Here is a 27,081-nt window from a genome sequence, read left to right on the forward strand (position 1 = left end):
GTAACTGGCAGTGCCAGTCTTGCCAGTACTGCTGTTTTTAGGTGTATTTCCGGTTGTTCACACGATCGACGTTGCACGCTCATCGCCGGTCTGCGACAGTACGAGTGCGAGTTTAGTGTTTTTGCGTGCTTAATTATCGTGTAAATCCGATCGCGTCGCGAAATCGTGTAACCGACACTGTGTGATGTCGGTTACACGATTTCGCGACGCGATCGGATTTAAACGATAATTAAGCACGTAAAAACACTAAACTCGCACTCGTATTGTCGCGGGCCGGCGATGAATGTGCAAACGTTGATCACAAACAATCGAAAATTAATCTATCAAACAGACTTGGGCCAATTTCGGGACGTCAAGGTCGTAAAGTTGTAGTGGTTCGGTTCGGCTCGGCTCGGCTCGACTCGACTCGGCTCGGCTCGGAGCTCGGCGCAGCGGCCCGGACAATCCCCACCACTGTGAACTTGGCGATCTTGTGACGTGTTGCGCGTTACGTTACTGGCAGTTGCAGGCTGCAGTCAGTTTGGTGTTATTAGATGCATTTTCGGTTCGTCATCAACGTTTGCGCGCTCATTGCCGGTCCGCGACAGTACGAGTGTGAGTTTAGTGTTTGTACGTGCTTAATTATCGTATAAATCTGATCGCCTCGCGTACCGAAATCGTCTACCGACATCGTGATCGCGATCGCACGGGCGAGTCCGTTACGCCAACGACGCCATTACGTGTACACGGGTGGATCGAATTACCTGCTGCGTTTTCCACTTGATTTTCCGGAGTTTTTCGGCGTTCTCGATCCGCGATTTCCACATCGATTTCTACGTTGAATTGTGAAATATCGGCGACTCCTGGGTGCGTCGCGGGGGAGTCGCCGCATCATCGTCGTTCGATGAGGCCTTCCGATAAGAGGGCCTTGAAAAAAGCGGCGACGTGAAAACAGAGCGTCGGTTTTATTCGCGCGCGAATAAGCTCTCGCGATTCTCGCGTTTTACCGAAACGCGTCGAAAATGTAATATCTAAAATTCAGGCGTCGCCGCTCGTCGCGAACGAAAAAAGTAACGCGAGTGCAAGTGTTTCGAAGCCTCTACGAGGTGGAGGCCCGGGGCCCGGGGTGGCATCGGGCAACGGCAGAGCAACCATGTGGTAAGCAGATTATAATTAAAAGAAATTTATATAATATATATTATATGAATATATAAATAAATTATATAAAAATATAAATAAATATATAATTTATATTATATATTAAATTTATTGTTTAAATTTTTATTTTGTTTTATTATAATATATATAATTTGTGTTTTTTATGTTATAGAAGATCAACGCTTTGTACTATAGAGCTCCGCACCGTATCGGTGAGTGTATTGCATGTATACATGCATGTATAACATTATCGGTATATGTAAATTAATCGCCAGAAATTAATTAGAGCGCAATTCCGAAAAAGAAATTAAGAAATCATATGTTAACTTTATATAAAAAAGATTGAGGAAAATATATGTTACTTTTTCGTTAAAACAAAATGAAATACATAATTTTCTTTAAAAAAAAAAGAAAATACTAAAAAATATATGACAAGCAAATAAAAGTGTTAAATATTTTCGTTTTTATTGTTCATATACATTTTCATATTCATGAACACGATTAAAACTTTCTGGCGATTATTTCTGTGTTATATATTTAAATATACAAATATTGTGCTATTATGAAATGGCTCACTCTAGAAGCAAAATAATTTCTGTTTGGCCCCGAAAAATTCACGAAAACATAATACAATATTTAAATATATACTGAAAATTTATAAAAATAAAACAAAATGGTTTTGTGTATAAAAGAGTTATGTACAAGACCAAGTCTCCAAGAATGCTCTCTAAGAAAGTTTCAAACCTCAATCAAATTTAAGAGAGAGCAATATTTAATAATTAATTTTTTAAAAGTAATTTTTAGGTAATTAATAATTAATTAAAAATAAATTTGTATTTAAAATTTTTTAAATGATTTAAAGTTAAAGCATTTTACAATCAAATTTGATTTCTATTTTTTTCCGCTCAAAAGCGTAAATTTCTTCGATATTTTTATAATATAATTTATTGAAAACGAAGTCTGCTTGAACTAAATATGAAGTTTTTGTATAATTTTAGAATTTATTAGCAATCTAGAAAATATTTATCTTATAGTTAGAAGATCCACATTTTACCTACTGCAAAAAACGAAATCGTCAAATGTTCTAGTTCGTGATAATTTTTCTAAGAAATAAATCCGTGATTGTAATTTTTTGATATATCTATCATTCGCAGATCAGAGATTCTTCTCTTTCTAATGAAGAACTATAATTATACACAGAATTTTCTCTTATTGTTAGAATTTATCATGATAATCATGGTAATCGTGGGACAATATGCGGCATGGAAAGAATTTTATGAGAATTTCTCTGATTAATATTTATCACAATAAAAATAATAATATCTATCACAATAAAATATAAAATATGTTTGATTGATTTAACCATGCAGTTTAGTAAAATTAATCAAATATGTTTTATATTTTAGTGTGTAGATATTATTTTTATTTTAATATATATAAATATTAATCAAAGAAATTCTCATAAAATTCTTTTCATATACCATATTGTCCCACGATTATCATGATTTTCAGGATAAATTCTAAGAGAAAATTCTCTCCGTGTATATATATATATATATATATATATATATGTATATATATATATATATATTAATATATAATTTGCAGATGTAAAATTATTATTATTAACAAAAATCGAATTTTATTGAACAGATTACTCGAAATTTTGTTATTACTAGAACAACACAAGCGCGCGCTATTCTTATATTAAAACAATGATATTAAAAAAAATAATATAAAATTTATTTAAACTCGAAAAATATATTATAAAAATTAAAATAATAATGTTGTAAATAATATGTTATAATACTTTAAACTCGAATAATATTTTATGACAGAAATCAACTGATAACTGTTAAAAATATTAATCGAGTTTAAAGAATTATAACATATTATTAAAACATTATTATACCATATTATTATTTTAAAATTTAATTAGCAAATTAATGCTATCAGCTGATTGAAGCGTCAATTTGCTAATTAATTTTTAAAATAATAATATCGTATAATGTTTTAATAATATGTTATAATTCTTTAAACTCGATTAATATTTTTAACAGCTATCAGTTGATTTCTGTCAAAAATATTAATTGAATTTAAAGAATTATAACATATTATTAAAACATTATTATACCATATTATTTTAAAAATTAATTAGCAAATTGACGCTTCAATCAGCTGATATGTGTCAAAAAATATTAATCGCAGATAAAATATTATAACATATTATTTACAACATATTTCTATTTTAATTTTTCTAATATATTATTATTTTAAAATTTAGTTAGCAAATTTTTACTTTATTAATATTTTTGTCAAAAATAACAATCGAGTTTTAAGCATTATGAAATATTATTTAAAACATTATTTTAATTTTTTTAACATATTATTTTAAAATTTAATTTTTAAATTAACATTTTAGTTAGCTTATTTCCGTAAAAAAATATTAATATAGCGTTAATTTGCTAATTACATTTTGAAATAATGTGTCAAAAAAATTAAAATGTTAATATGTTGTAATACCTTATCTTCGATTAATATTTTTTGACAGAAGTCAACTGATTAAAGCGTCAGGTTGCTAATTAAATTTTAAAATAATAAGATGTTATAAAAATTAAAATAGTAATATGTTTTAAATAATATGTTATAGTTCTTTTAACTCGATTAATATTTTTGACAGTTATCAGCTGATTTCTGTTAAAAAATATTAATCGTAGATATAAAGCATTATAACATATTATCTACAACATATTACTATTTTATATTTTATAACATATTATTTTAATTTTTATAACATTTTTATTTAAAAAATTTAATTAGCTAATTAACGCTTTAATCAGCATATTTCTGTAAAAAAAATTTTAATCAAGTTTAAACAAAATATAAAAACATCATTCTTTTTTATATAAAATCGAGGAATGGTGCGCGCGTAGCGCACCGCTTGTGTTGTTCTATATTATAAAAAAAATAGATGAAGATTGCATTTAAATACGGAATGCGTTCCCGCTTAGTTACGGTGCTACGCGTGTGTGCATCCCGGAAATTAATAGCGATAAATATTTAACGAGAATCTATCAATGGAGTCCGCCGTTGAGTGAACTATCGCGCGGAACGTAAAGGAGACATCCGTTAGATGGTCGGGTCATATGGCCGCGTGAGCTATTTGTAAACTAATTAACGTAGTTACAAGAGAGCAGAGTTCGCCAACGGCGATGGTTTTATTACGATTAGGACGGGAAAGTAACGAGGTAGCCGTATCGACCTTATCGCGGACCTGGTATCCGTCGCAAGAAATACTCTACTTATTTTACCGAAATACATCGAATGGGGGATCGTTTCTCTCAGCTCACCTCAAGAATATCTACTAACAAGAAGACGGTAAAGATCCTAATGAAGCTCAGTAAATTATAATAAAGTCCTTTCTAATTTAAGTTTAAACTGTTCCGCGCACATAAATCTGCGTGAACAACAAGGCGAACTTTGTAACTTCCATTATGCTTAGTTAAATAGATAAAATTGAATGTCGCTATAGTAGCGTACGCATAATGTATAACAGCATGAATAAACAAATGTCAATAACAGCCACGAGAGGATGGATGATATTAATTCATGAGATTAATCCAAGTGGCTGTTTATTTGGAGAGTCAGATATAATCAATCCACGATATTCAAACATAATGATCTGGCTAATATACTAAAACCGTTTAATCGTTTATGATCACTACCATTGCATCACTAAAGTGCAATGTTTATTCACACCCCATTAAATAAATTTTCGTCTTGTGATAAAATTTTACCACATATGGAGAATCTTTTCTTATCTTTAATGTATTGTGTGTGTGTGTACTCTCGGATATAATTCTTCATTATTAATTTCTCCCACTCGATGATTTATACAGCTGCATTTACTCCTGGGATGTACTTTTTAACTTCTTGATATCCTTTAATGAAAATGTTACTATGAGAAGACGCAAAAGCGTAAATATATATTATGTATTAAGTTGGAAAAAGGAAGAAAGAACTAAATTAAAGACAGTCGTTAACGATGCTTCTTTCAACAGCGTGTTACAAAAAAATTGAAACAAAAGCGACATTGGCGATAATGTAAATTACATATACTTGACGCACACGATAACATACAATCAATGTAAAAAAGGATGGTCTCGTTTTCGTCATACATAATCGAGAGACATTCGTTAATTATGTAGCGATAAAGAAAAATATGTGCATTTTATTATAACAGTAAATGTTCAGTATAAAGGGATTCCTTGTCCATATTTTTTTAACTCATCTTTTATGTATTTTAAGGTATAGAAACTGAATCGGCTCGAAAGAATTGTCGTGCTCATTTCTTTTTAGTACATGTAATTCTACGTAAAATAATAATATTATACTATTATGATAAATATATACAAACATAGATTCGATTTCTAGATTTCAGAAATAAAATACGTTAGTTTGAAACAAAAATTGGCGAAGAAACCTACATATTAAACATTTGTCTCAATATTATTTCTTAGCAATGTTTATTTTCGATAATTTAATTTCTCGGTAATATTAAAACTTTAATACCTGGAGTTGCATATATATAATTGCATAGAGTTCATTTAATTGGAATTGTCCTACATTCGCTTTATCAATGCAAATATATATTATATTTATATTGCGAAACATAACCAATCGCTCAATAATTTCGCGATAGTATCTCTCGATAATTTTTTCGACACTCCCGATATTATTTTTAGCACTTCCACACTATTTTCGATAATTTTGACATCACATAATTACTTGCAGGCGATATTCAGTATTACCATGTACATTAAATATATATAAACGCGTGACATTAATGTAAATCGAATATAGAAAAGAATGCAAATATATACCATGTAATTTTTATCATTAATTATTAACGCGTTGCAATATTTATTACATACATAATTGGTTTATCGTTTCGAATAGTTTGTAGTATTAGAAAGAGCAGGAATGAACTCGTTCACGACACGAGATATTTGCGGAAAATTCGAATGCTCGCGATGATCGAGATATAGCCAAGTAAAGTAAGAGACAGAAACTGTTCCGAGAAATGCCAGTCTCGAGCGCGGAGCGAAGATTCTCGGAAAAAAAACTCGGCAGCTAGGTTTTCGAGCGTGCACGTGTGCGCACGTGTTCGCCCGTTTAAGTTTAGAGATATATAATATGATGAAGTAAAATATTATATCGGACACGGCAATCTCTGTGGGAATTGAAACAAGATAAGCGTACACAGAGAGAATTTTCTCTTTAAATTTACCCTGAAAATCATGGTAATTGTGGGACAATATGGTATGGGAAGAATTTTATGAGAATTCTCTGATTAATATTTTTATCACAATAAAAATAATAATATCTATCACAATAAAATATAAAACATGTTTGATTAATTTTACTAAACTGCATGGTAAAATTACTCAAACATGTTTTATATTTTAACGTGTAGATATTATTATGTTTATTGTGATAAATATTAATCAGAGAAATTCTCATAAAATTCTTTCCATACTATATGTATATTGTCCCACGATTACCATGATTTTCAGGATAAATTCTAAGAGAAAATTATCTGCGTGTATGGTTTCAAAAAAGACGAAAGCATCCGCAACACAGAAGAGAAACGAAGCGATGCGTTCAGATTTTTGTCTAGCGATTAAAAGTAAGAATTATATTTTGAACACAATAAATGCTAAAGTTTTATACAATACATGATGTGAATTGTAAATTAGAAATTAAATCTGGAGATTATTGATCAATATTTACTGCATTCTGATCGTTAAAATACACACGAAAATTATATCTTAATTATAAATAATCGTGTTTAAAAGAATCAAGTATACCCTTGCGAAAAACATGCAAATCAATATAATGACATTTAATAAAATTGATATAAAATATGTGTTTATATATGCTATAATTAGTTAAAAATTAAATATTTGCATTTCTTACATATTCGATATTATGTATGTATTTCAGAATCGCAAGCGGCTTAACGGTCTAGTCATCTCGACACTTATCTACGGTACGTTTCGTGTGACTCGTAAGTAAATATATATGTACGAAAATGTGGAAAAAAAGTATCTCTCGAGCCATTATATATACATATACAATATTATGCGCAGATGTATAATATATCGCATCTCGATAATCACATAGATAGCGGAAAATAACGACAATATCTCATATGAATCGTGCGCGGATCGTGACGATGGCCATTGTTAAGCAAGTAAATGTTCAATATGTAAACTTTACCGACTTTTTGAAAACTCATATAGTTTATGCAAAAGCGCGACGTTAACTGAAAAGCGAAAACTCGTCCAGCATTCCCAAACGCCTGTAATAGTCATGTAAATCCATGTAAATGCCGCGTCGGATAGCTTAACTCATTAACAATGTAATTTCGGAATGTGTATTTTAAAAAACAAATAGACGCTAACGCGGAATAATCGCGATTAACGAAGAATTACTATGAAAATGTAACTGTAGAACATATACATACATTATAGTTCTTGCATACTATTATACACAAATACCATTGATATACCATTAAACGACTAAAGTAGGCGTGGAACGGAACGTCGAAATATTTGAATTCGTCATTATATACATTATTGTACTTTGTTCAACTTTAATGGAGTATCGCGAATGTGTCGGCGCATTCAATTAATCAAACTCCATTTTCACCGCTGTTTATTTAAAACATTTTGAGTAAAGAACCGGCTTCCGCTTTTAATACAGATCCATCTCATTGAATGCACGCGTGCACGTTGATGTACACCGCGCGTTTCAATGAAACGTAAATAACTCAATACGCGCTTTGGCGAACCAATTTTTTTTCCCGCGTATTCCATTTCCGCAAACGAGAGTCCGCGTCGCGTCGCGTCGCGAAAAGCGGGCGAATTATACGTCGAAACCGATCAGAATATTACCTCACAGCGAACTTTTACCGAACGTCGTGACAACGACATACTCCACCGTCTCCTCTTCGTGCGTTGTAACGACGACGACGACGACGACGACGACGACGAGGTCGAGGGGAAACGCGACGCTATATACGTCGCTACATCGCGTTCGCGCCTGTGTGCATCGGTGGACGGCCGTTAGATGGTGTAGTACGAGGGGGAGCGACGGTGGGCCAGGTGGTCCGTCGGTGCGAATATCCATTATAGATTCGGCGGAGTATAGCTGTCGTACGATCCTACCCACGGCGGCTTCTCGTGTGTGTGTATATATGTGTACTGTACGTGTAACATCGCATGTGTTATGTCGCGCGTCAATGTGGCCCCGTTAGTAGTACGTATATACCGGTTCCGCGTAGTATATGTATGTGTGCATATGTGTATATTTTGGCTCGAGGGATCTGCGCGCGCGTACGCGTCGCCATGTCAATTGTCAATGTGTGCGCGGCTGCGGGTGCGAGCCCTAGTACGCCGAGCCGCCGCGAGAGCGCCGTCGTCGATGCTCGCGGCGCCATCGAGTCACTCCGCCATCGGTGCCCGCGACGTACGGACGTGTCGAACGAGCGAGAGACGTGTGACCGCGCACGGCCTCTCTCCGGTGATCTTGGGCGGACAGACGCGACGAGAGTGTCTCATTGTCGTGTACAGTAAATCGCGTCGCACACAGTGCGATATTCCGGTGAACGCGTTGTAATAAATACGGCGTATCGTGTGTTTTACCATCTACTGCAGTGCATCGAAAGAGAGAGAGTGCGCGTGAGAGAAAAGAGAGATAGAGAGAAAGTACGGCGTGCGAAGACAGAGTGATACAGACAATACGCATCGATTATCCTTTGTGTGATTTATTCGTTCGTTCGTTTGTACGTCGTCGTGACGCGACGCGACGCGACGCGACGCGACGTGCAGTGCCGGAACTCTCGCTTATCGTGAAGATTCATCGGTTGCGGTTCGTTACCTGTGTTTGAATTGAACGCGTCCCGCTTGCCGCGCGTGTGTGAGAGAGACGTGAGTCCTCCCTCCCCTCTCTTCCCACCAAAGATCTTTGTGACGCGTAACTTGGGTCTTACTTCACATCGTCGATGCGCGTGACGACGTCGTGTGAAGCCGCACATACATGTATATCGCGAATATACGTTAGATGAGACACGCTCGCATTCGACCGCAGCCGTAATCGGGTTTCCCGGAGTGTATACATATAACGCGAGTGACGCGCGCGGACAAGTATGGTGTCGTTCGCGAAATAGTGGCGTTTCGGAATAGCACAGAAGAGAGAAAGAGAGAGAAGACTCTCCGCTATACTCGTGAGTTGTCATTGTGCGCGACCGAGAGAACGACGCAACGAAACGCGACGCGACGCGACGTGACGTTGTTTCCTTCTCCGACTTTGTCGACCGGCGGTGCGGAGACCCACGGAGTGAGAGAGCGGTCGCCGGTGATGCCCGACAACCACGATACAATCGACGAGTTCTCGTGAAATCGCAGAAGGTGATAAGGCGCGTTTGTGCGTTGCAGGAGTAAACGGCCTGACGATCTCGCGACACGCAGAAGGAAGGGGAAAGGAGCCCGTGTGTGCCATCGGTGTTCTTCGTAACGTAAGTTTACAAAGTGATCTTATTCTTCTACGCTTATATATACTCTCTTTTGACGGCTTTACATCGTCTCACTGCGTCTCAATTCGTTATAAAATATTTATATAATAATATATAAAAATAAATACGTTAGTTAAAAAAAACAGTTGCAACTCTGTAAAAATGTTTAGCAATTCTTGTAAAATTATCAAAACAATAATTAGAAACTGCCGAAAATCATCAACACGACACATTTTTACAAAGTGTCGTGCTGAACAAATTGTTGAAAATTGTTTAAAAAATAATTGATGACCGAAACTCTTCTTAGAATTAATTCTAATGCACAGAATTTCAAATAGAACAGTCGAAAATTATCGTTAAAACTACGAAAGCACGACATATTTTCACTAAATGTCATACTGGGTAGATATTAATAAAAATTATTAATTGGTGAATCTGAAATTGAATATATGTACTGAACTTGAACAAAACTATCGGAAACTCTTGTCAAAAATGATAATATTCAACGCGTTTTACAATTAGTATTTTAGAGGGGAGGGTGTCGTACTAGATTTGCGAATTAGTACGATTTTTTCAATTTCCATTTTTTAATAAGGAATGCGCAACTTTTTATCAGGAACTGTAGAACTATGAAAAGTGCTATTAGCTTAGTAAGAATTCGTTGATCGTTACGATATTAACGAAATTCATGGCAAGGTATTGCGATTATGATTTTTTTTCACAATCTCTTTCGTTAAATATATTTAATATTAACCGTGTTTGATTCGATCTTACTTTTCTTCTCATATAGATTACAATTTTAGCTAAAAGCACGAAATGGGGGGGGGAGATACGTCAAATTACATAGTACCGTTTTCATATTATATTAGAGCAAATGTTAAAATATAACAGAAAGAGTTTAATAAAACAAATATTAAAATATAGAGAAAAAGAAGTAAAATTATTTCTCAAAAATTTATTATATTATTTAATTGGAAAAAAGTCGCCTTATCGCGACTATACATGTTCCATGCTTTTAACTAAGGATATGTATAACAATGATATTTAGAAAAAGACAAATAAATAGATCAAGTTAAGAGATAAGCTAAGCGATGTCAGTCAAAATCTAAAATATTTTAGGCACGCGAAAGAGGTAAAAGAGAAACGAAAATAATGTGTGTTCTGCTTTTCTTTTTCTATGAAATACACGAGCACTTTTCGTTCACTACCGTATGAATGCGTAATAGAACTACCGAATACATGCGCTATGAGGGAAATGCAAACATACATATTTCACTCGCAGTGCGTGCATTCGTTGGGTCGTTCACGTTCATTCGTTCGTTCGTTCATTCCTTCACGTCTTCATACAGTATAATGTACATGAGCGACAAATATTCATTTGTTTTGTAGAAAGGAAAGGCTGGGAAATTACGCTTTCGCTTCTTTCCATTATCTTTTAAATGCAACATCCAAAGATACTAAAGTAGACGATACTATAATTATGTTTATGATATTATTCAATGTTCATATTCCGATTTTTTACTTTAAGTAATTCATTTCATTTTTCATACAGTTCGCCATCAATATCGTTTGCAATTTTTTGTTATATTTTTTATATTAAAGACAAAAAAATATAGTTATAAAAAATGTGTGTATATTTTTAGTGTGAAATATATAATTTCGCAATAAAAATTTTGAATGAAAGTATAAAATATTTATATTAGCATAAAGTAAATTTTGAATGTATGAATTTTGAATATGAATTTAATTAGAGTATAAATTAATTAGAGATATCTATTTAAAGATGTTCAAAATTATTTATTTACGCCAGTAATTTAAATTTTTTAGTTTAGTTTTTATTTATTAAATTTATATTTATTTATTAGTTTCTTTCAAAATAAACTCTAATGTTTTGTTTAAGTTTACAAGTTAGGCTCACATTACTCTGACACAATTAGTTTCTCAAGTTTTAATTTAATAAAATTACGATAAATCAAATTAACAGAGCTATAACTCTTAGTGAGCATTTCTCACGTTCAACTTTCATTTTTCTGAATAAAAAAAAATATACCAAAAAAGTTAAGTACGCGACAACGATGTACATATAGTAAAAAAAATGTCAAACTTTTCCATTTTAAAAGGAACCGCGATAATGTAGTTATCGCTATTACGAGAAACGCTCACTGATATCGCTGCGTTGACGGAATAACATCGCGTCACTCTTCATGTACATATAATCGGCGCGTTAAAATTCTTCAATAGTTCATATTTTTCATGTGATTTATATTCTTTATATATTCTTATGGTTCTCTCTCTCTCTCATATCAAATTATCTCATAGAATATGTACCAAATTTAATTCTTTAATGGTTTATATTTTTATATTTATATATTTTATATTTACATTTTTATGGTTCATATTTTTTGGTTTTGCACGTGAGATTATTCGCCATAACACATTTGTGGCAAGCTGTGTCTGTGAAGCACGACATTTCACAAGTTTCAAAAAATATTAAGAGTTCTAATAGCACTTTTCATAGTTGTACAGTTTCTGATAAAAATTCAAGAGTTCCGCAATTCTTATATTAAAAAATCGAAATTGAAACAATGTCGTGCTAACTTCGCAAATCTAGTGAAACTCTCCTCTCTAAAGTATTAAAATGGGTTGAATATTATCATTTTTGACAAGAGTTCCCGATAGTTATGTTCAAGTTTAGTATACACATATATGCGCAATTTCAGGTCGATATTCTATCAATTAATAATTTTTATTAATATCCACGCCCAGCATGACATTTAGTGAAAAGAGTTCTACAAGATTTCTATGCATTAGAATTAATAAAGAAAAATTCTGGTCATCAACTATTTTTTAAATAATTTTCACCAATTACATTCAGCACGACATTTAATGAAAATGTGTTGCGCTAATGATTTTCCGCAGTCTATACACCTAGCTCTATAATAGCTACATAGTTGTTCAATTCTATCGTAATTAACTAAATAGCACATTCTCGCGCATCACAAATTCGTGTTCACTGGCCGCAACCATCGAGTTCACGTTTCTTATTTCCCGCCGGATCGATGTAATTTTAGACGAGCAGTCGTTATCGATCGATGACCTGTTCAGAATTACTGCGCTTCGCAAATCGTGTACTTCAGAATGTCGCAATATCTCTCCTTATTAAGCTTATAATTAAGCAAAGATGCCAAATCAAAACAAAATATTATTTGTCGCAGATTTTGTCATAAAAACTCATCTAATTGTTTTATATTTAAGCCCATAAAAAATTATAATAAAAAATAGCATGATAATAGCATAAATGTATTATCACTTTGAAAACAAAGCAATAATTTAATATATATAAAAAATTTTTAGGGGTAACGCGGAGAAAGTCATATTATAACAGAGGTGCTTTAGTTTGAAAATAAAAGCATAAAGCTGAAAAAAAAATTATTTTTTCTCATAAAATAAAAATATATTGACTGTATAACTTTTTAGATATATCAATCATATATTAGACAAATTATTAATATAGTAACTACCTGGCGTTATATTAAAACTGTAACAACATTCTCTAGTATATATATATATATATATATATATATATATATATATATATAATTATTCAGCAATTCTTCAGTATTAATAGACCACCTATACATATATTAAAAAAATGTCTATTGACCATTCGAACGATAAGAGTTAATAAAATGAGTTGAGTCATAAATACGTATTCATTCACGACGTGCTGGCTAGTAGACTCAGATTCATGGTTTCTTTATTCATGTATGCTAATTGCGGTATACAGATTACGCCAGTCCGTCACGAGATTCGGTGGATATCGCGCGCACAGTAAGCTAATCGAGTGCAACAGTCGATATCAATTGCGTAAATTGTTAATACACGCACATATATATTATATACCTACATTTTTTAAATACATTTATAATTTTAAAATTATTGATGGGTGGGAACTTTTTATGAAGCCTAATGATAATGGAGATTATATAATACATTTAGAAGTAGTGATATACGAGGGTAAGTCAAAAAGTAAAGGGACAAATAAAGAAAAACACATTTATTTTAACCTATGTGGAAAATTTACATATCATTTTTCGACATAATCCCCACCAACATCGATACATTTGATCCACTACTTAATAAGCTTCTGTATTTCATCCTGGAAGAAAGATTTGGGTTGGATGCGTAGCCAGTTATGCACCACTGCAATGACCTTCTCATCCGAAGAAAAATTTTTTCCTCGTAGTGCTTCTTTTAATAAACCGAAAAGATGAAAAGAAAAAAGAAAGAAAAAGAAAAGAAATACTACGAGAAAAAAAAAAGAAAAGAAATACTACGAGAAAAAAAATTTTCTTTGAATGAGAAGGTCATTGCAGTGGTGCATAACTGGCTACGCATCCAACCCAAATCTTTCTTCCAGGATGAAATACAGAAGCTTATTAAGTAGTGGATCAAATGTATCGATGTTGGTGGGGATTATGTTGAAAAATGATATGTAAATTTTCCACATAGGTTAAAATAAATGTGTTTTTCTTTATTTGTCCCTTTTTTGATTTACCCTCGTATTTAGAAACTTCATATTTTTCCTTTAAATAGAAATCTTCCACATTTCTTTTGCATATTTTTCGGATTTATATAAACAAGTGGAATTGGAAATAATATAATTTAAGAGAATTAAATTCTCGATACTGTAAATATGGAAAATTTTTACTCGATTAAAAAGATATTTCTCCATTTTTATTTATTTAACAGCTATAATAAATTAACTTCAAACTGTCAATTAATGTTATAAGAAATTTAATTGCTCCATATAAACAGAAAATCATGAATTAAGCGTAGTTAATTTAATAATTTAATATCACACGATCACACGACTGATCGAATGCCGTACAATGTCGATTTATCCGTACTTCTCTTTGTCGTCGATCGTGAAGACTAATGTACATGCGTTACTCGTTTTTACAACACCAATAGTGTCAGCTGCTTTCGTACGCCATAGAGTTCCTCGCCTTCGGCGATTAGTCACGTTTCGATTTCGTAGGACGATCGACCGCTTCACGAAACGACCGCGTGTTCTGTGACGCGTTTTAGACAGCCGTTCAAAATAATCTACGAACTTCTATGCGTCCGCGTAAATTTCATAAAGTTCGAATCTTTTATATATTAAATCTAATTAAACGCTTTATTAATGCAAGTATCACAAATAATTTTTGATACTCTTGATAATATTAGAATACGATATATTTTTAATAATAAGTCGATTAATATAGATAGCACAATGAATGACTTCTGTGAACCAAGTAATATCAGTAACGATTAAATGATAACATTTACGTTTCGTACATATCTAAAGCAATTGCATTATCAATCAGCTGTTAAGCAAGTCTAGTTTATCATGCACTTATATGTCTGTATGTATATATATATATATATATATCTGTGTGTGTATATATATATATATATATATATATATATATATATATATATGTATATAATTATATTACGATTTCGATATAAAACGCCCGTATTTTCCGAATATACTTTTTTAAATTTTAAAAATTTAACAAAAACGTAAAGAATTATCGACGTACAAAGTCATCGATCAGAGAATGCTGCGATATTTGATTAATTCTCGATTCGTCAGTGGAGTGTAATGTTAGTCGCTTCTCTCTGCGTGAAATTACAACGTGAACGCAATTTCGCTAAAACGGAACTCCAACTGAATGAGAGATTATAGTCGTGCACGGCCTTCTGTCGCGTTATCGACCGCTTAATCACCAGCAAGGCGCACCTATCACCGATAACAGCGCGGTTCTGTGCTCCGTATATTCTCCGACGCGATAAAGCACGACCTTCCCGCGTTAACAAAAACGAAAAGAAATTTAGTAGTCTAAAGATGATCGGCGAACGACGTCGTTCGCTCGACAAATATTCCACGAGCAAAACAAGCATCGCATTGTGTGAATTATCCGGCGTTTGCCGAATATATATATGAGCAAAATTGTTGATTATTTTCTCTCGATTTTTTAAAACGCTTTTTTAATTTCCTGTTATAATAAAAATTCGCGTATTTTTCCCCCTTTTTTTACTAAGCGACAAGTTTAAATTCGTGCTCGAATGCACGTCGGTCGATTTAACGACTGAAATCAGAATCGTTGCCGCAACGCGGCGCAAGGTTAATTCGGTATCATCTCGTCATCGTGTGGTCTACGAAAAAAGAATTCACGAGCGAATTCCGCGCGGCTCTGGCAAGCGATGCGCGATACATACCGGTTACATACGATTCGATCGAGGCAAACATCGATCCAGATGGGATGACGATGACACACGGATGCGAAGTACGTATGTACCGTCGATCAAACCGCAGCAGTATGCTTCTCTCGCGTTAAGCTAGATCCACGACTAAGCAGAAGTGTGTACGGCTCACGCACGGTTCATGGATTATGCATCGCCTACATAGATCACGCGATAGTTCACGTAGACGTAAACTATTGTTGCTTCTGCAGATACAGTGATGACAAACAACGTCACGTTATAGGACTTATATATGCGAATTTGTAGACTAGTATTTAATTTTCAAAAATAAGACAATAGTTCTTACCTAGTTTCGCGTATATAGGGAGAGTATAAATATATATATATATATATATATATATATATATATATTGCCAATATAAATATTATGTGTGAATGTACAAATTTTTTAAACTGATTTATTTTAATTTTATTGTTGCTGTTTAAATATGAACTGATTTTTCTCTTTACTATTAATTAAGTATTAGTAAAAGATTAAGAATTATGATCTTGTCGCGAGAGAGAGGACAAAGTAGTCTCTATTAAATGGATTTATCGTTCCAAAGCATCTTCGAATTTATTCTCCGAATACATATCGAGATTTTCACGTTATAATCGCTCGTCTAGAAAAACGCGTAACCAGAAAGAGAGCCGGCCACAACTTCTCGTCTGTCGCAAGAAGTGCCCGCGCGCATCTCTTGTTGTTCGCCGCGTGATTTAGGTCGTTAACGGTAAAACGCGAGGAAGCTCGCGAAACCGAGGCAGATCCGTTACCGATGGCGGCTCTCGATTTTGCCGATTTTAACATGCTCTGAGAACGAGACGAGAGAGCCGGTGGATTTATCGTATGTGAATTGCACACCGGAAGGCTTCGCTTCTTCTCCTCTCTAATTGTAAGACTAAAACTTTTTTTCTGTATCACTAAGCTTCCTGAAACGTTGAGATCCAACTCTCGTGTCTTTTTCTCCTGCTGGTTTTTTTTTATCAATGCATATTTTATTTTATGATCGATATAATGATGTCTCAATAAGTTTTACCAGCTTTTTCGGGATCCCAAATTCTCCCAATTCTCTCAGCTATGTAAAAATATGCGGCGGTTTAAATCTTTAAATATTTTTTCCCTACATTTGCTTTAAAGTCATGGATTTTAATTAGTGTAATCATAATCACGCGAATTAGGCCAATAAGAAAAAGTCATTCCAGTGGCGAAATAAATCTGTAATACCGCAGTGACGTATCGCATAACACAAAAAAGAATTTTAACCCTTTACCCTTCAAGCTATTTCATGTCCGTGCTACATAGCGGTAGGTGAAAAATAATAATTCGGTAACGTCAGGCTTCCGTAACACACTTGGCTGCACGTAACGCTCGTAAGTTATGTAAGCGCGGAAGAGCGTTAATCAGAGTCGATACTCCGTAACTACGACGCGGACAGTTACGCGATTTATACGCGTCAATTATGCGGATTGCATCTCCCGGAGAGTTTCTTCTCCAGGATTTCTTTCGCGCCGGAGAGAAGAAACGACAAAGATTTCTCCACGTGAACACGAGGCGGAACTCGATCGCGATCGCTAACGAACGCGTTTCTCGCGCGACACGTCTAATTACTCGCTTCGCTTCCACACGCGTCGTTCCCTCGAGGACGAGCAGTCTCGAAGGATGTTCGAAACGATCCGTTGCGCCGTTACGACATTAACAAAATTACCCGGTCATCATTTCATGGCAAGGTATTGCGATTATGGTTTTTTTTTTTTTTTCCCCCCTTTCAGAATCCCTTTCGTTAAATAGCCTTTTAATATTAACCATGCTCGATTCGACCTTACTTTTCTTCATATAAATTACAATTTTAGCTAAAAGTACGAAACGACTATAATAATTAGAGTGCGAAGGGGGAGATACGATAACGCGACAGAAGGCCGCGCACGACTATAATCTCTCATTACAGTCAGAGTTCCGTTTTAGCGAAATTACGTTCACGTCGTAATCTCGCGCAGAGAGAAGCGTTATACTTCATTGACGAATCGAGAATTAATCAAATATCGTAGCATTCTCTGATCGATGACTTTGTATATCGATAATTTTTTACGATTTTTTACGTTTTTATTACTAGAACAACACAAGCGCGTATATCTTACTTTAAACTCGAATAATATTTTTTGACAGAAATCAGCTGATAACTGTCAAAAAATATTATTCGAGTTTAAGTACTATAACATTTTATTTAAAACATAGTATTATTTTAATTTTTATAACATAATACTATTTTAAAAATTAACAATATATATTTTAGATAATATGTTATAATACTTTAAACTCGATTAATATTTTTGACAGTTATCAGCTGATTTCTGTCAAAAAATATTAATCGAAGATAAGGTATTATTATAATATATTATTTACATTATATAATATTTTAATTTTTATAACATTATTTTTAAATTTAATTAACAAATTTTCACTTTATTAATATTTTTTGACAGCAGTTAACTGATTAAAACGTTAATTTGCTAATTAAATTTTAAAATAAAAATACGTTATAAATACGTTAAAATAATAATGTTATAAATGAAATTAAATGAAATTTTTTTATAAATTTAAAAAAATATATTCGGAAAATACGAGGACGTTTTATATCGAAATAAAATTTATATACATATATATGTATACACACCCTACTGACATACAAGTGCACCATAAACAAGACGCTTGCTTAAACCTATATGAACTTAGCACCGAATTTAAGAAAATGGATTTTAGATACGCATACGCTTTATTTGTACCTATTTATACTGTCATAAAGGATTATTAAGCAAGGATTATAAGCAAATTATTAAGAATTGAAAAATTGTTAGCCTCCCACTTTGAAATACCGTAATTTTTTTAATGCAATCCCGTCGTCGAGACGACGCTACGTGTTCGCTCGATCTTTTCCGAACCATCGCTTTCCCCGAGCTATCTCTCGCGCAGTCTTCGTCGTCCTGGAGGAGAAAAGGGGGAGAGCGAAAGAGGTTTCTCTCTCTCTTTCGCTCGCCTCCTCTCTTGCTCGTCGTTCTCGAGGGACGACGACGAACGGGGCGAGTTCCCGAAATAATCGTGCGCATCGATCCCCGTACGACTCGTACAGGGTGAATTTATTCTCGTGCACAGGGTGAACGGAGAAGAGAGAGGGTAGGAGGGGGACGGAGCGAACGTGCTTCGTTACTTAATCGTTCTGTGTTTGAAACGAGGGCCATCGTAACGGCTATAGCGTTGTCGGAACTGTCGCCGCCTGCGTTTTTCCACGCTTGAACGAAAAAGAAACGCGTGACACGAAAAGTAGCAAAAATTCTCAATAATGTTATATATTGGACCTTAATACAATATAGATTAGTAGGATATTGTCATTTTAATTAATATTTGTTACCAATATTCGGTTTTAATAATTATTCGGGATGTCCATTTCATACAAAAAATATAAAACCTGAAATTTTCAGGGATTTCTTATGGAATTTACGAATGGAACTCAGAAATTAAAAAAAAATTCTCTTTTTGATCATTTTACTTTCGTAGGTTTTTGTGTTTGTGAATATAAAAGAGATAGCAAGAATCTAACATTAGTTAATATTTTCTAATAACAAGTTTTTTAACGCAAATATTATTTACGCTTTTTTCAATGATAAAATAGTCGCAGTATCTAAAGCATTAATATATTGTGAGTTTTACCATGCAACTATCTCGACTGAGCAATACATGAAAATCTCGAATCGTGACCATTTCCGCATGGCTATCGTGGTTGCGAGCGTGCGGAATTTTCCTGTGTCAGCTTCATCGAAATTAACAGCGCAACAATTATTACTTTAACATGCTTCGTCATACATTCATATGTTCGAATCGCTTCTAATATTTTCGTTCCGATCTTGATATCCGAAAACGGTTATGTTAGAAATGCAACTTGTCTGAATCGCTCTTTTTGTTACGTAAAAGATGACAAGATATAAAATATATTAATCGCCGCAAAATTAATGCCGTAAAATTAATTGCCAGTTATTGATTTTTAAATGTTTACAATTAGTTATTGACATATTTAATAAGAAACAAAAAAGAAGGTAATTTAATTTGTAATAAAATAAAATTAAAAATGGTGAAAATAGGTTATAAAAAAATTTTCATTGAAGTATAAGCTGTACTCATTTCGAAATATCCTTTATTTTGCAAAAAGAGCAAAATGTTCAGATCTTTCAAAGATATGTGAGAAATGTGAGATTTAATATATTTAATATAATGTTATATAAAAAAATTTAAAAGAGAAAGCATCCATTAAATATATAGCCGTTTTTTTAGAAAGAGAAAATTAAGTAAAAATAAGTATCCGAAATATCTCGTGATTTGTTTGGAGTTTCTAAGTTGACATTAGAGAAACTCCTGCTTTTAGCGCTGTTTTTTGTCGGCCTTTTGCTCCGTCGAATTCAGCTTCCTTTTTTTTTTGAGCTCATTGTTTCGCGCGCGCGTTTTGTCCCCGACGTCGTGTCGTATTGTATTCATTATTTGGAGGACGGATAGAAGAACAGAAGGTCGCTCTGTAGTTTAGCAAGAAATATATTCGATCATACGTCTTACTAATGTATCTCATTCTAGGCTTATCTTTTTATCGATAACTCGCGTAATTTGTATTCCATTAATCGTATAATGCAATATTATTTCACAGAAAAGCATTTTCTTTTCTCAAAAATTTAAACGGCAGAAAAAGAGAGGCGACAGATAAATCAAACAGATTAATTAAAAAAATAAAAGATTAAACTTTTAATTCAATAAAGTAAAAAAGAAACGCTAAAACAACTGTAAATTTGAGAAAGAATATAATCTGAAATTTTGTATTATGTATTTTATGACAAAGAGAAAAAAAAACCGAAAATATTTCTATATGCAGGAGAGAGAGAGAGAGAAAGAGAGACGAAAAATGATCAATGTAAACGTTGAATTTAAGAGAAATTACAATCGGAATTTAAAGTTGCATGTGTACGCGCGTCCACGTGCGTGAAAATCGATTAATAAATATATTTGTGATATTTAAATTGAACATATATAGGTATACATTTTAGTATATTAATAGCTACAAATTTAATTACATGTGAAAAAATGTTTTATTTTAATTTTAAATATAGAACTGAACGCACTTCAAATACATTTAAAATAACTTTAATTAACAAGCAGATGTTGACGCGTGAAGTGGCCACATTATACATATACATATATAGTACATATGGCGGTGTTCACAAAGTCAAGGCTGCATAAGCAGGTTCCTGAATATACAAACAGTGCCCAACTAGGCATGAAATTATCTCTCTCTCTCTTTCTCTCTCTCTCTCTCTCGGAAGAATGCAGAAGATAATTCTAAGTTTGACTTGTTTTGCTATTGTTTTGTAACTGTTAGCGAAATTGCAGTATTTACGGAAGTACATTTGTCGAAATGTCGTTTTTATTACTCATTGTATATCTCTCTCACCTTTTCATCTTATGTAATAATATTCTCACCTAGTATAACATGAGAATATGAATTTGATTGAAATTATCAGAGACAAAATTAAAATTTATTAATTACAAAAAAAAAGATAAATCGGAATATATTTGGAGGGAAAGAAAGAGATTTAATGTTTTTTAGATATAATTTACGTTCTATTCAATATACATAATCATATAGTGAACTCTAAAGTTAATCGCAACTCTCTCAAAGTTAATAACGTTTAACAAGCCTGTATTTGCAGTATTTGCATATTTATCACATTATTGTTTTAACACAACTAAGATTTTTGACCACCGTTATATGACTCGAAATATTCCTCTTTTTTTTCCTCGATAGAGCTTGCTGTTTTTAATTAAAACAATTTATTCATGAACAACGTATCGCATTTCAATCGGTAAAGCGGTAGCGGTTTTACGCGATGCAATAAAAATTCTTGATTGCGAAGTAGCTTCACGAACATCTCGGAGTTAAAACGTAACTTAAGATTCCGATCCGAGCAAGCGTCGTTGGTGCGAGCGAAATGAGTGGACTCATCGCGAAAGACCTTCCCCCAAAACAGCCGCACGAAACTCGTTTTAGCTCCATCCTCGCGGTATGGCGTAGCGCGGCGAGGCGGATCTCGCAGCGTTCCTTTCCACACAACAACCGTCCGACACACACATTTCGTCCAGAAGTCACGTCGTGTCGTATCCGTTGTTCGGTGAGACGAACGAAGCGAGTCGAGAGGCGCGGTCGAAAGGAAAAGGAAGGCGAACGATTGTCTCTCTCTCTCTCTCTCGATAGAGAATAGACTAGTATCTCGCTAACCCGGGCATCAGACGTTGAAATCGTCTTTGTATGCTTGCGACATAAATATGAATTGAATCGAACGACTATCGTTAGTTATACATATTATATCTTTGTAAAATGAAGACTTCTCCGATAAATGTCACGTTACAGAGATTTATAGTGGCTTTTTTCTTTTATTTTTATTTTTTTTTTCCTTAACTCCTATTTCTGCGCTGTATTGTGAATAATGTCTTTATAAAATATTTGCGGTATATTATTATATGCTCTGACTAATTATCAATTTCTTTTTTAAGAAAAATTTCTATTTAAAAATTTTAGAAAAATGTTTGCATTACTTCTGACAATATAACAAACGATATCGCGATTTTATCTGCAATACTGGTTTTTAAATAGAGAATTATATTGACATTTGAGACTTAACATCTCTAATGTTTCTCTCTCTTCCTCTCTCATATTTTCATTAATGCACTACTTTTTTTTTTCTACTCTACGACTGACATCGTCTCAGTCGCCGTGAAAATTCGATTTCTGTGCAAACGAGTGAAATCAAGAAGAAAGCGGCGGATGCTGCGGCGGCGGAACGGACCGAGGAGAGTAGAAAGGCCGTTGAATGTGTGTCCGAGTGATTGCACACGCGCGTGTGTATATGTGCATGTACACAAGGGTAGAATAAAAAATGGAGGGGTGTAGGAAAGAGAGAAAGAGAGAGGAAGAGTGAGACAGAGAGAAAGAGAGAGACAATCGCACGAGGACGAGCGAGAGAAAGGAGATGCGCCCGGATTCTTGGCGGTGATCGAACGTGGGCCTCGTACGTTGTTGCATGGTCGAGATTCAAAGGAGAGGGCCTGAGAGCTGGAAAAGCCGGATGGGCGAAAAGGGAGAAAGGAAAGGCGACAGGCGGCGGGCGAAGGTTCAAAATACTTGCGTGCGATGCGTGCCCTCGCGATGAAATACGCGATAATTGGCTGCGATAAACTACAGGAAAGCAAGTATCCAAACACGGCTGTTATATATAATAATCGTCATTATTATCGATTGTTATTAGGGTCAATGATCTCTTTCCAGATAATAATACACGAAAAGAGAGAGAGGAGAAGGGCAAGACACACCCTATGTTTCTAAATTTAAATTAGACATTTGTGTGATGAATTACATTCTATATATTTGTGTTTTAAATGTTACGTGCATTTTTTTCCAATGATACAAACACGAATTGTATAAATTATTACATATTCGACATATTTATAAATATTAGTACAGGTCGTAGTACCGATTATATAATAATGTGTTCTTTTCGTTTACGTGTAATAGCGATCGGCGGTGTTTCTGCGGATTAATAATTTTAATTACATACATTAAAATATAAAATTTATATCATCGCGCAAACTGCAACTGTGCAATCGACGTACATCGTTACGATATTACGAGGGAACTGAGAAGTTTTACCGTTAGCGATGCTCACCCCTGAATAGAACTGATTCCCCACTGAACAGTTTCCCCAAGTGATCGACCATATGCAGTTTTACTACATATTATTAGGATGCAATCTGTTCGTTTAAATTTAAATTGTGGCTCGATGTGAACGAAGCAATTTATGAAAGTTTATTTTTATTTTTTTACACTTAAGCTCTTATTGCATTTTTTCGCGAATATATATTTTTATTCTAACATTTTTTTCATAACGCGAACTTGCTTATTCTTTTTTTATTTATTCTTTCGTGCGTTGGTGCTAAAACAATGAACGTCTATTATGCACTCTTTCAGCTTTGACGCTAGATGATTTAAATGACAATGACCGTGTCAAGTGAAGTTAGTTCTGGACACTATGCTTGGCTACTCGATCGGCTCTCACCATTTATGTTAATAAGATGTATTGTTGTCGGTTACGACCATATATGCTGGATACTAATAACGCCTTTGTTTTACTTGCTCAATGAGAATTTAAAGTGTCACGAGCAATTTGCTCGTCTTTAAATGATTCACAAAATTTCATCAATGGACACAAGATAATATTTAAAGTATATAATAATAATTCAGATTTAGGGTACAAATATAAAAATATAGAAATTGAATAATAGAAATGTTTTATCTTTTAAGCCTTAATTTGGTATTGTATTTAAATATTGCATCATATGTATATCATCGAAAGAGTCACGGATTGACGCAACAATTAGATATGACGTGTAGAGCATTATTATGCGTATACATATATAGTCGTATATACTCAACATTTACACGTTGGAGCAAAAATTAACACGTACACAAAACGCGTCGACGGCACGTTCTCGATGATGCGTTCGGTGGTAATCGAATTTCCATATCGTCTAACGACGTCTATCGACTCATTATGACATTAGGTGTTACCTATTATAGAGAAAGGGAAGGGACATGGTTACACACGAGAACCACCGCGAGTGATCGATACGAGTTGACTACATTCGTGTGTCGTGAAAGCTGCGGCGTGTATGAGAAACTGAAGCAGAACTGAATCTACATTTCCACTAAACTATTTTATTTGAATCTAATTACATATAATTATTATACCGGAATAATTGTTCTACATATTTCCTGTTATTAATTTTTTTAATAACTATATATAATTATTCAAACACTTAACATTATTGATTGAATTATTTTCGCAAAACATTTTTGAAGAGTTATGTGCTTTTTTCAATTTTAAATTCAAAAAATATTTTTTTTAACTAAAAAGATTTAAGGAAAAAATTATTTCAATATCTATAATTCTCTTACATTATTTTTATTATGGCGCACGCGAGAAAGAGATATTGAATTATCGAGTAATATTATTCGTTAATAGAATTACGTGTTTTCTTTTTTCTTTTTTTTTTTTTTTTTTTTACAAAAAACCTGTTGAATTAATATTGGGAAATTTCATCATAATCTGGTATGAGAAATGGATCGCATAAAGCATAAATGATTCGAATAATTCCGACAGCTGTTAATGATGAAAACGATTTGTTGAAATAATCGACTTAATATACGAGACATCAACAGCAAATTAATGTAATGCGGAGAAAAGCGCAAAACGTTCGATGCATTTATATATATAACGAGCAGATGCAAAATTGAAGTATAATGAAAAATAATTTATCGTATATGCCGTGTCGTTTATGCAATCAACGGTCGCTCATAGTGGAGGCTCATTGTTACCGCGGTTCCATTCATGGCGATTATTTGTCTCGTTTAACACAGACCTTGTCTTTCTACACGGACTTATGAGAGAGATCAATGACAGATGTTATACAATACGCTCGAACAATAGATCGACGACGCGGAGATCGCATCCGTTCGATTACTTTCGTAATAAGAAGAGAACGCATAACTAAGTCATATAAATAGCGGACGTGCAAGTTTACATTTTAGTTAGCAGTTAGAATCGTAACGACAGAAAATCGCAGTGATAAAAAAAAATGAAGAGTTTCCAATATTAAATCGTCTTCTTAATATCTACTCTTCTTTTTATATCGGGCGAAAAAGTCTGAAAAGAGGAAAGATTTATTGCTGAAAAAAATATAAAAGCTTTTATAAATTCATAGAATATCGTAGCGCTCTGGTTTTGTATATTTTATTGTTGGAAAACGAGAATATTTTCTGTCACTGTATATAAAGCTTTGTGCCGTATCGCGATTTCGATTCGCAACGACACGCGTATATACACTTACTTGCGAAATATATTGTCGACTTGAGTGCGACAAATTTCTTCCTTGACGCACATTCGCGGACTCATATACAGGAAATAAACGAGCAATTAATGCATTTATGCGAATATCATGTTTCGTCGTTTCTCTACCGCGTTTTTCGCGACCGGTTTTGATGCTTTCGACATATCGGAATACATAACTCGAAAGCAATTTCCTATCGTTTCTCACGTATGGTAATCGGCCTTGACAATCTTCATTCATATAGAAAACAGTCTACGCGTGTGCACAAATATTACGCACAGTTCTATTAACGGACTCGCCGATAGGTGTGATGACACGAACATCGAGTCTCTTTTGTTTCTTCCGTGGTAATCTACGCGAAAATTCCACGCAATGTATGTATCATACTGCTAAATAAATAGATACAGCTTCTGTAATTGTGATAATTTCTACAATATGTTTAATGAGAAACATATGAGTTTAATTAATAAATATCGCGGCGCGAGAGAAAGAAATCAGGGAAAATATAATTTAGGGGAAACTAGGAAAAAGCGAATATTAATAAAACTGATGTAATGCGTCGCTACTTTTTTTTACGCGATCAACAACGCTCGAGGTAGAATGATTCGTTTCGCGACACGTATGTGCGCATATATGCACCGACATATACGTTATTTTCCCGTGTCGTTTCTCAAGCGTACCTGCTCGCACGCGATTCCATATAAGAAGACCGACACTGTGCGTAACGTGCCTCTTGAAACTCGATATGTGTACGTGCGCGGCACAGATTCGTCGTGTTACACATACATACACGCATACAGACACATACGCAATCACGCACGCGTATCGAGCGGACAGGAGCGTGCTCACGGCAGGAGAAGTGCACAATAATTCCTCGCGCAGCTGTCTTAAAAAAATGGAGAACGGTCGCTCGGTAAAAAGTATACCGGTGCTTGTAGACTCCGCCCAGTGCGGAGTCGAACGAAGCCAAAAAACTTTACGGCTTTTTATCGGTAAAGGATGAGAGAGAGACGGGGAATCACATCGATTCTCCGTCTCTTCCTCCTCGAAAGGTCGGGCATGATTTTTATACGCACGAAGTTTGATCGACATCAGCTGT

The 27,081-nt window shown here is 34.0% G+C and overlaps 1 protein-coding gene across 14 annotated transcripts in view; it reads left to right on the forward strand.

The window, feature by feature from the left end:
- The first annotated feature begins 8,637 nt into the window (after positions 1–8,637).
- LOC145943054 (bromodomain adjacent to zinc finger domain protein 2B) overlaps positions 8,638–27,081 on the forward strand; it is a 154,983-nt gene continuing 136,539 nt past the window's right edge. For 12 of the 14 annotated variants that reach the window (XM_083050267.1, XM_083050276.1, XM_083050272.1 and 9 more), the window contains exon 1: positions 8,639–9,718. The gene's annotated coding sequence lies outside the window, so the exon portion shown is untranslated. Of the gene's footprint in view, positions 9,719–27,081 lie in introns of all 14 variants that reach the window. The other 2 variants (XM_083050274.1, XM_083050271.1) reach the window with 1 other exon arrangement.

Source organism: Prenolepis imparis, unplaced genomic scaffold (assembly GCF_030444845.1).
Source record: "Prenolepis imparis isolate NDT839.2.m4 unplaced genomic scaffold, iyPreImpa1.0 SCAF_11, whole genome shotgun sequence".
Taxonomy (NCBI): Eukaryota; Metazoa; Arthropoda; class Insecta; order Hymenoptera; family Formicidae; genus Prenolepis; species Prenolepis imparis.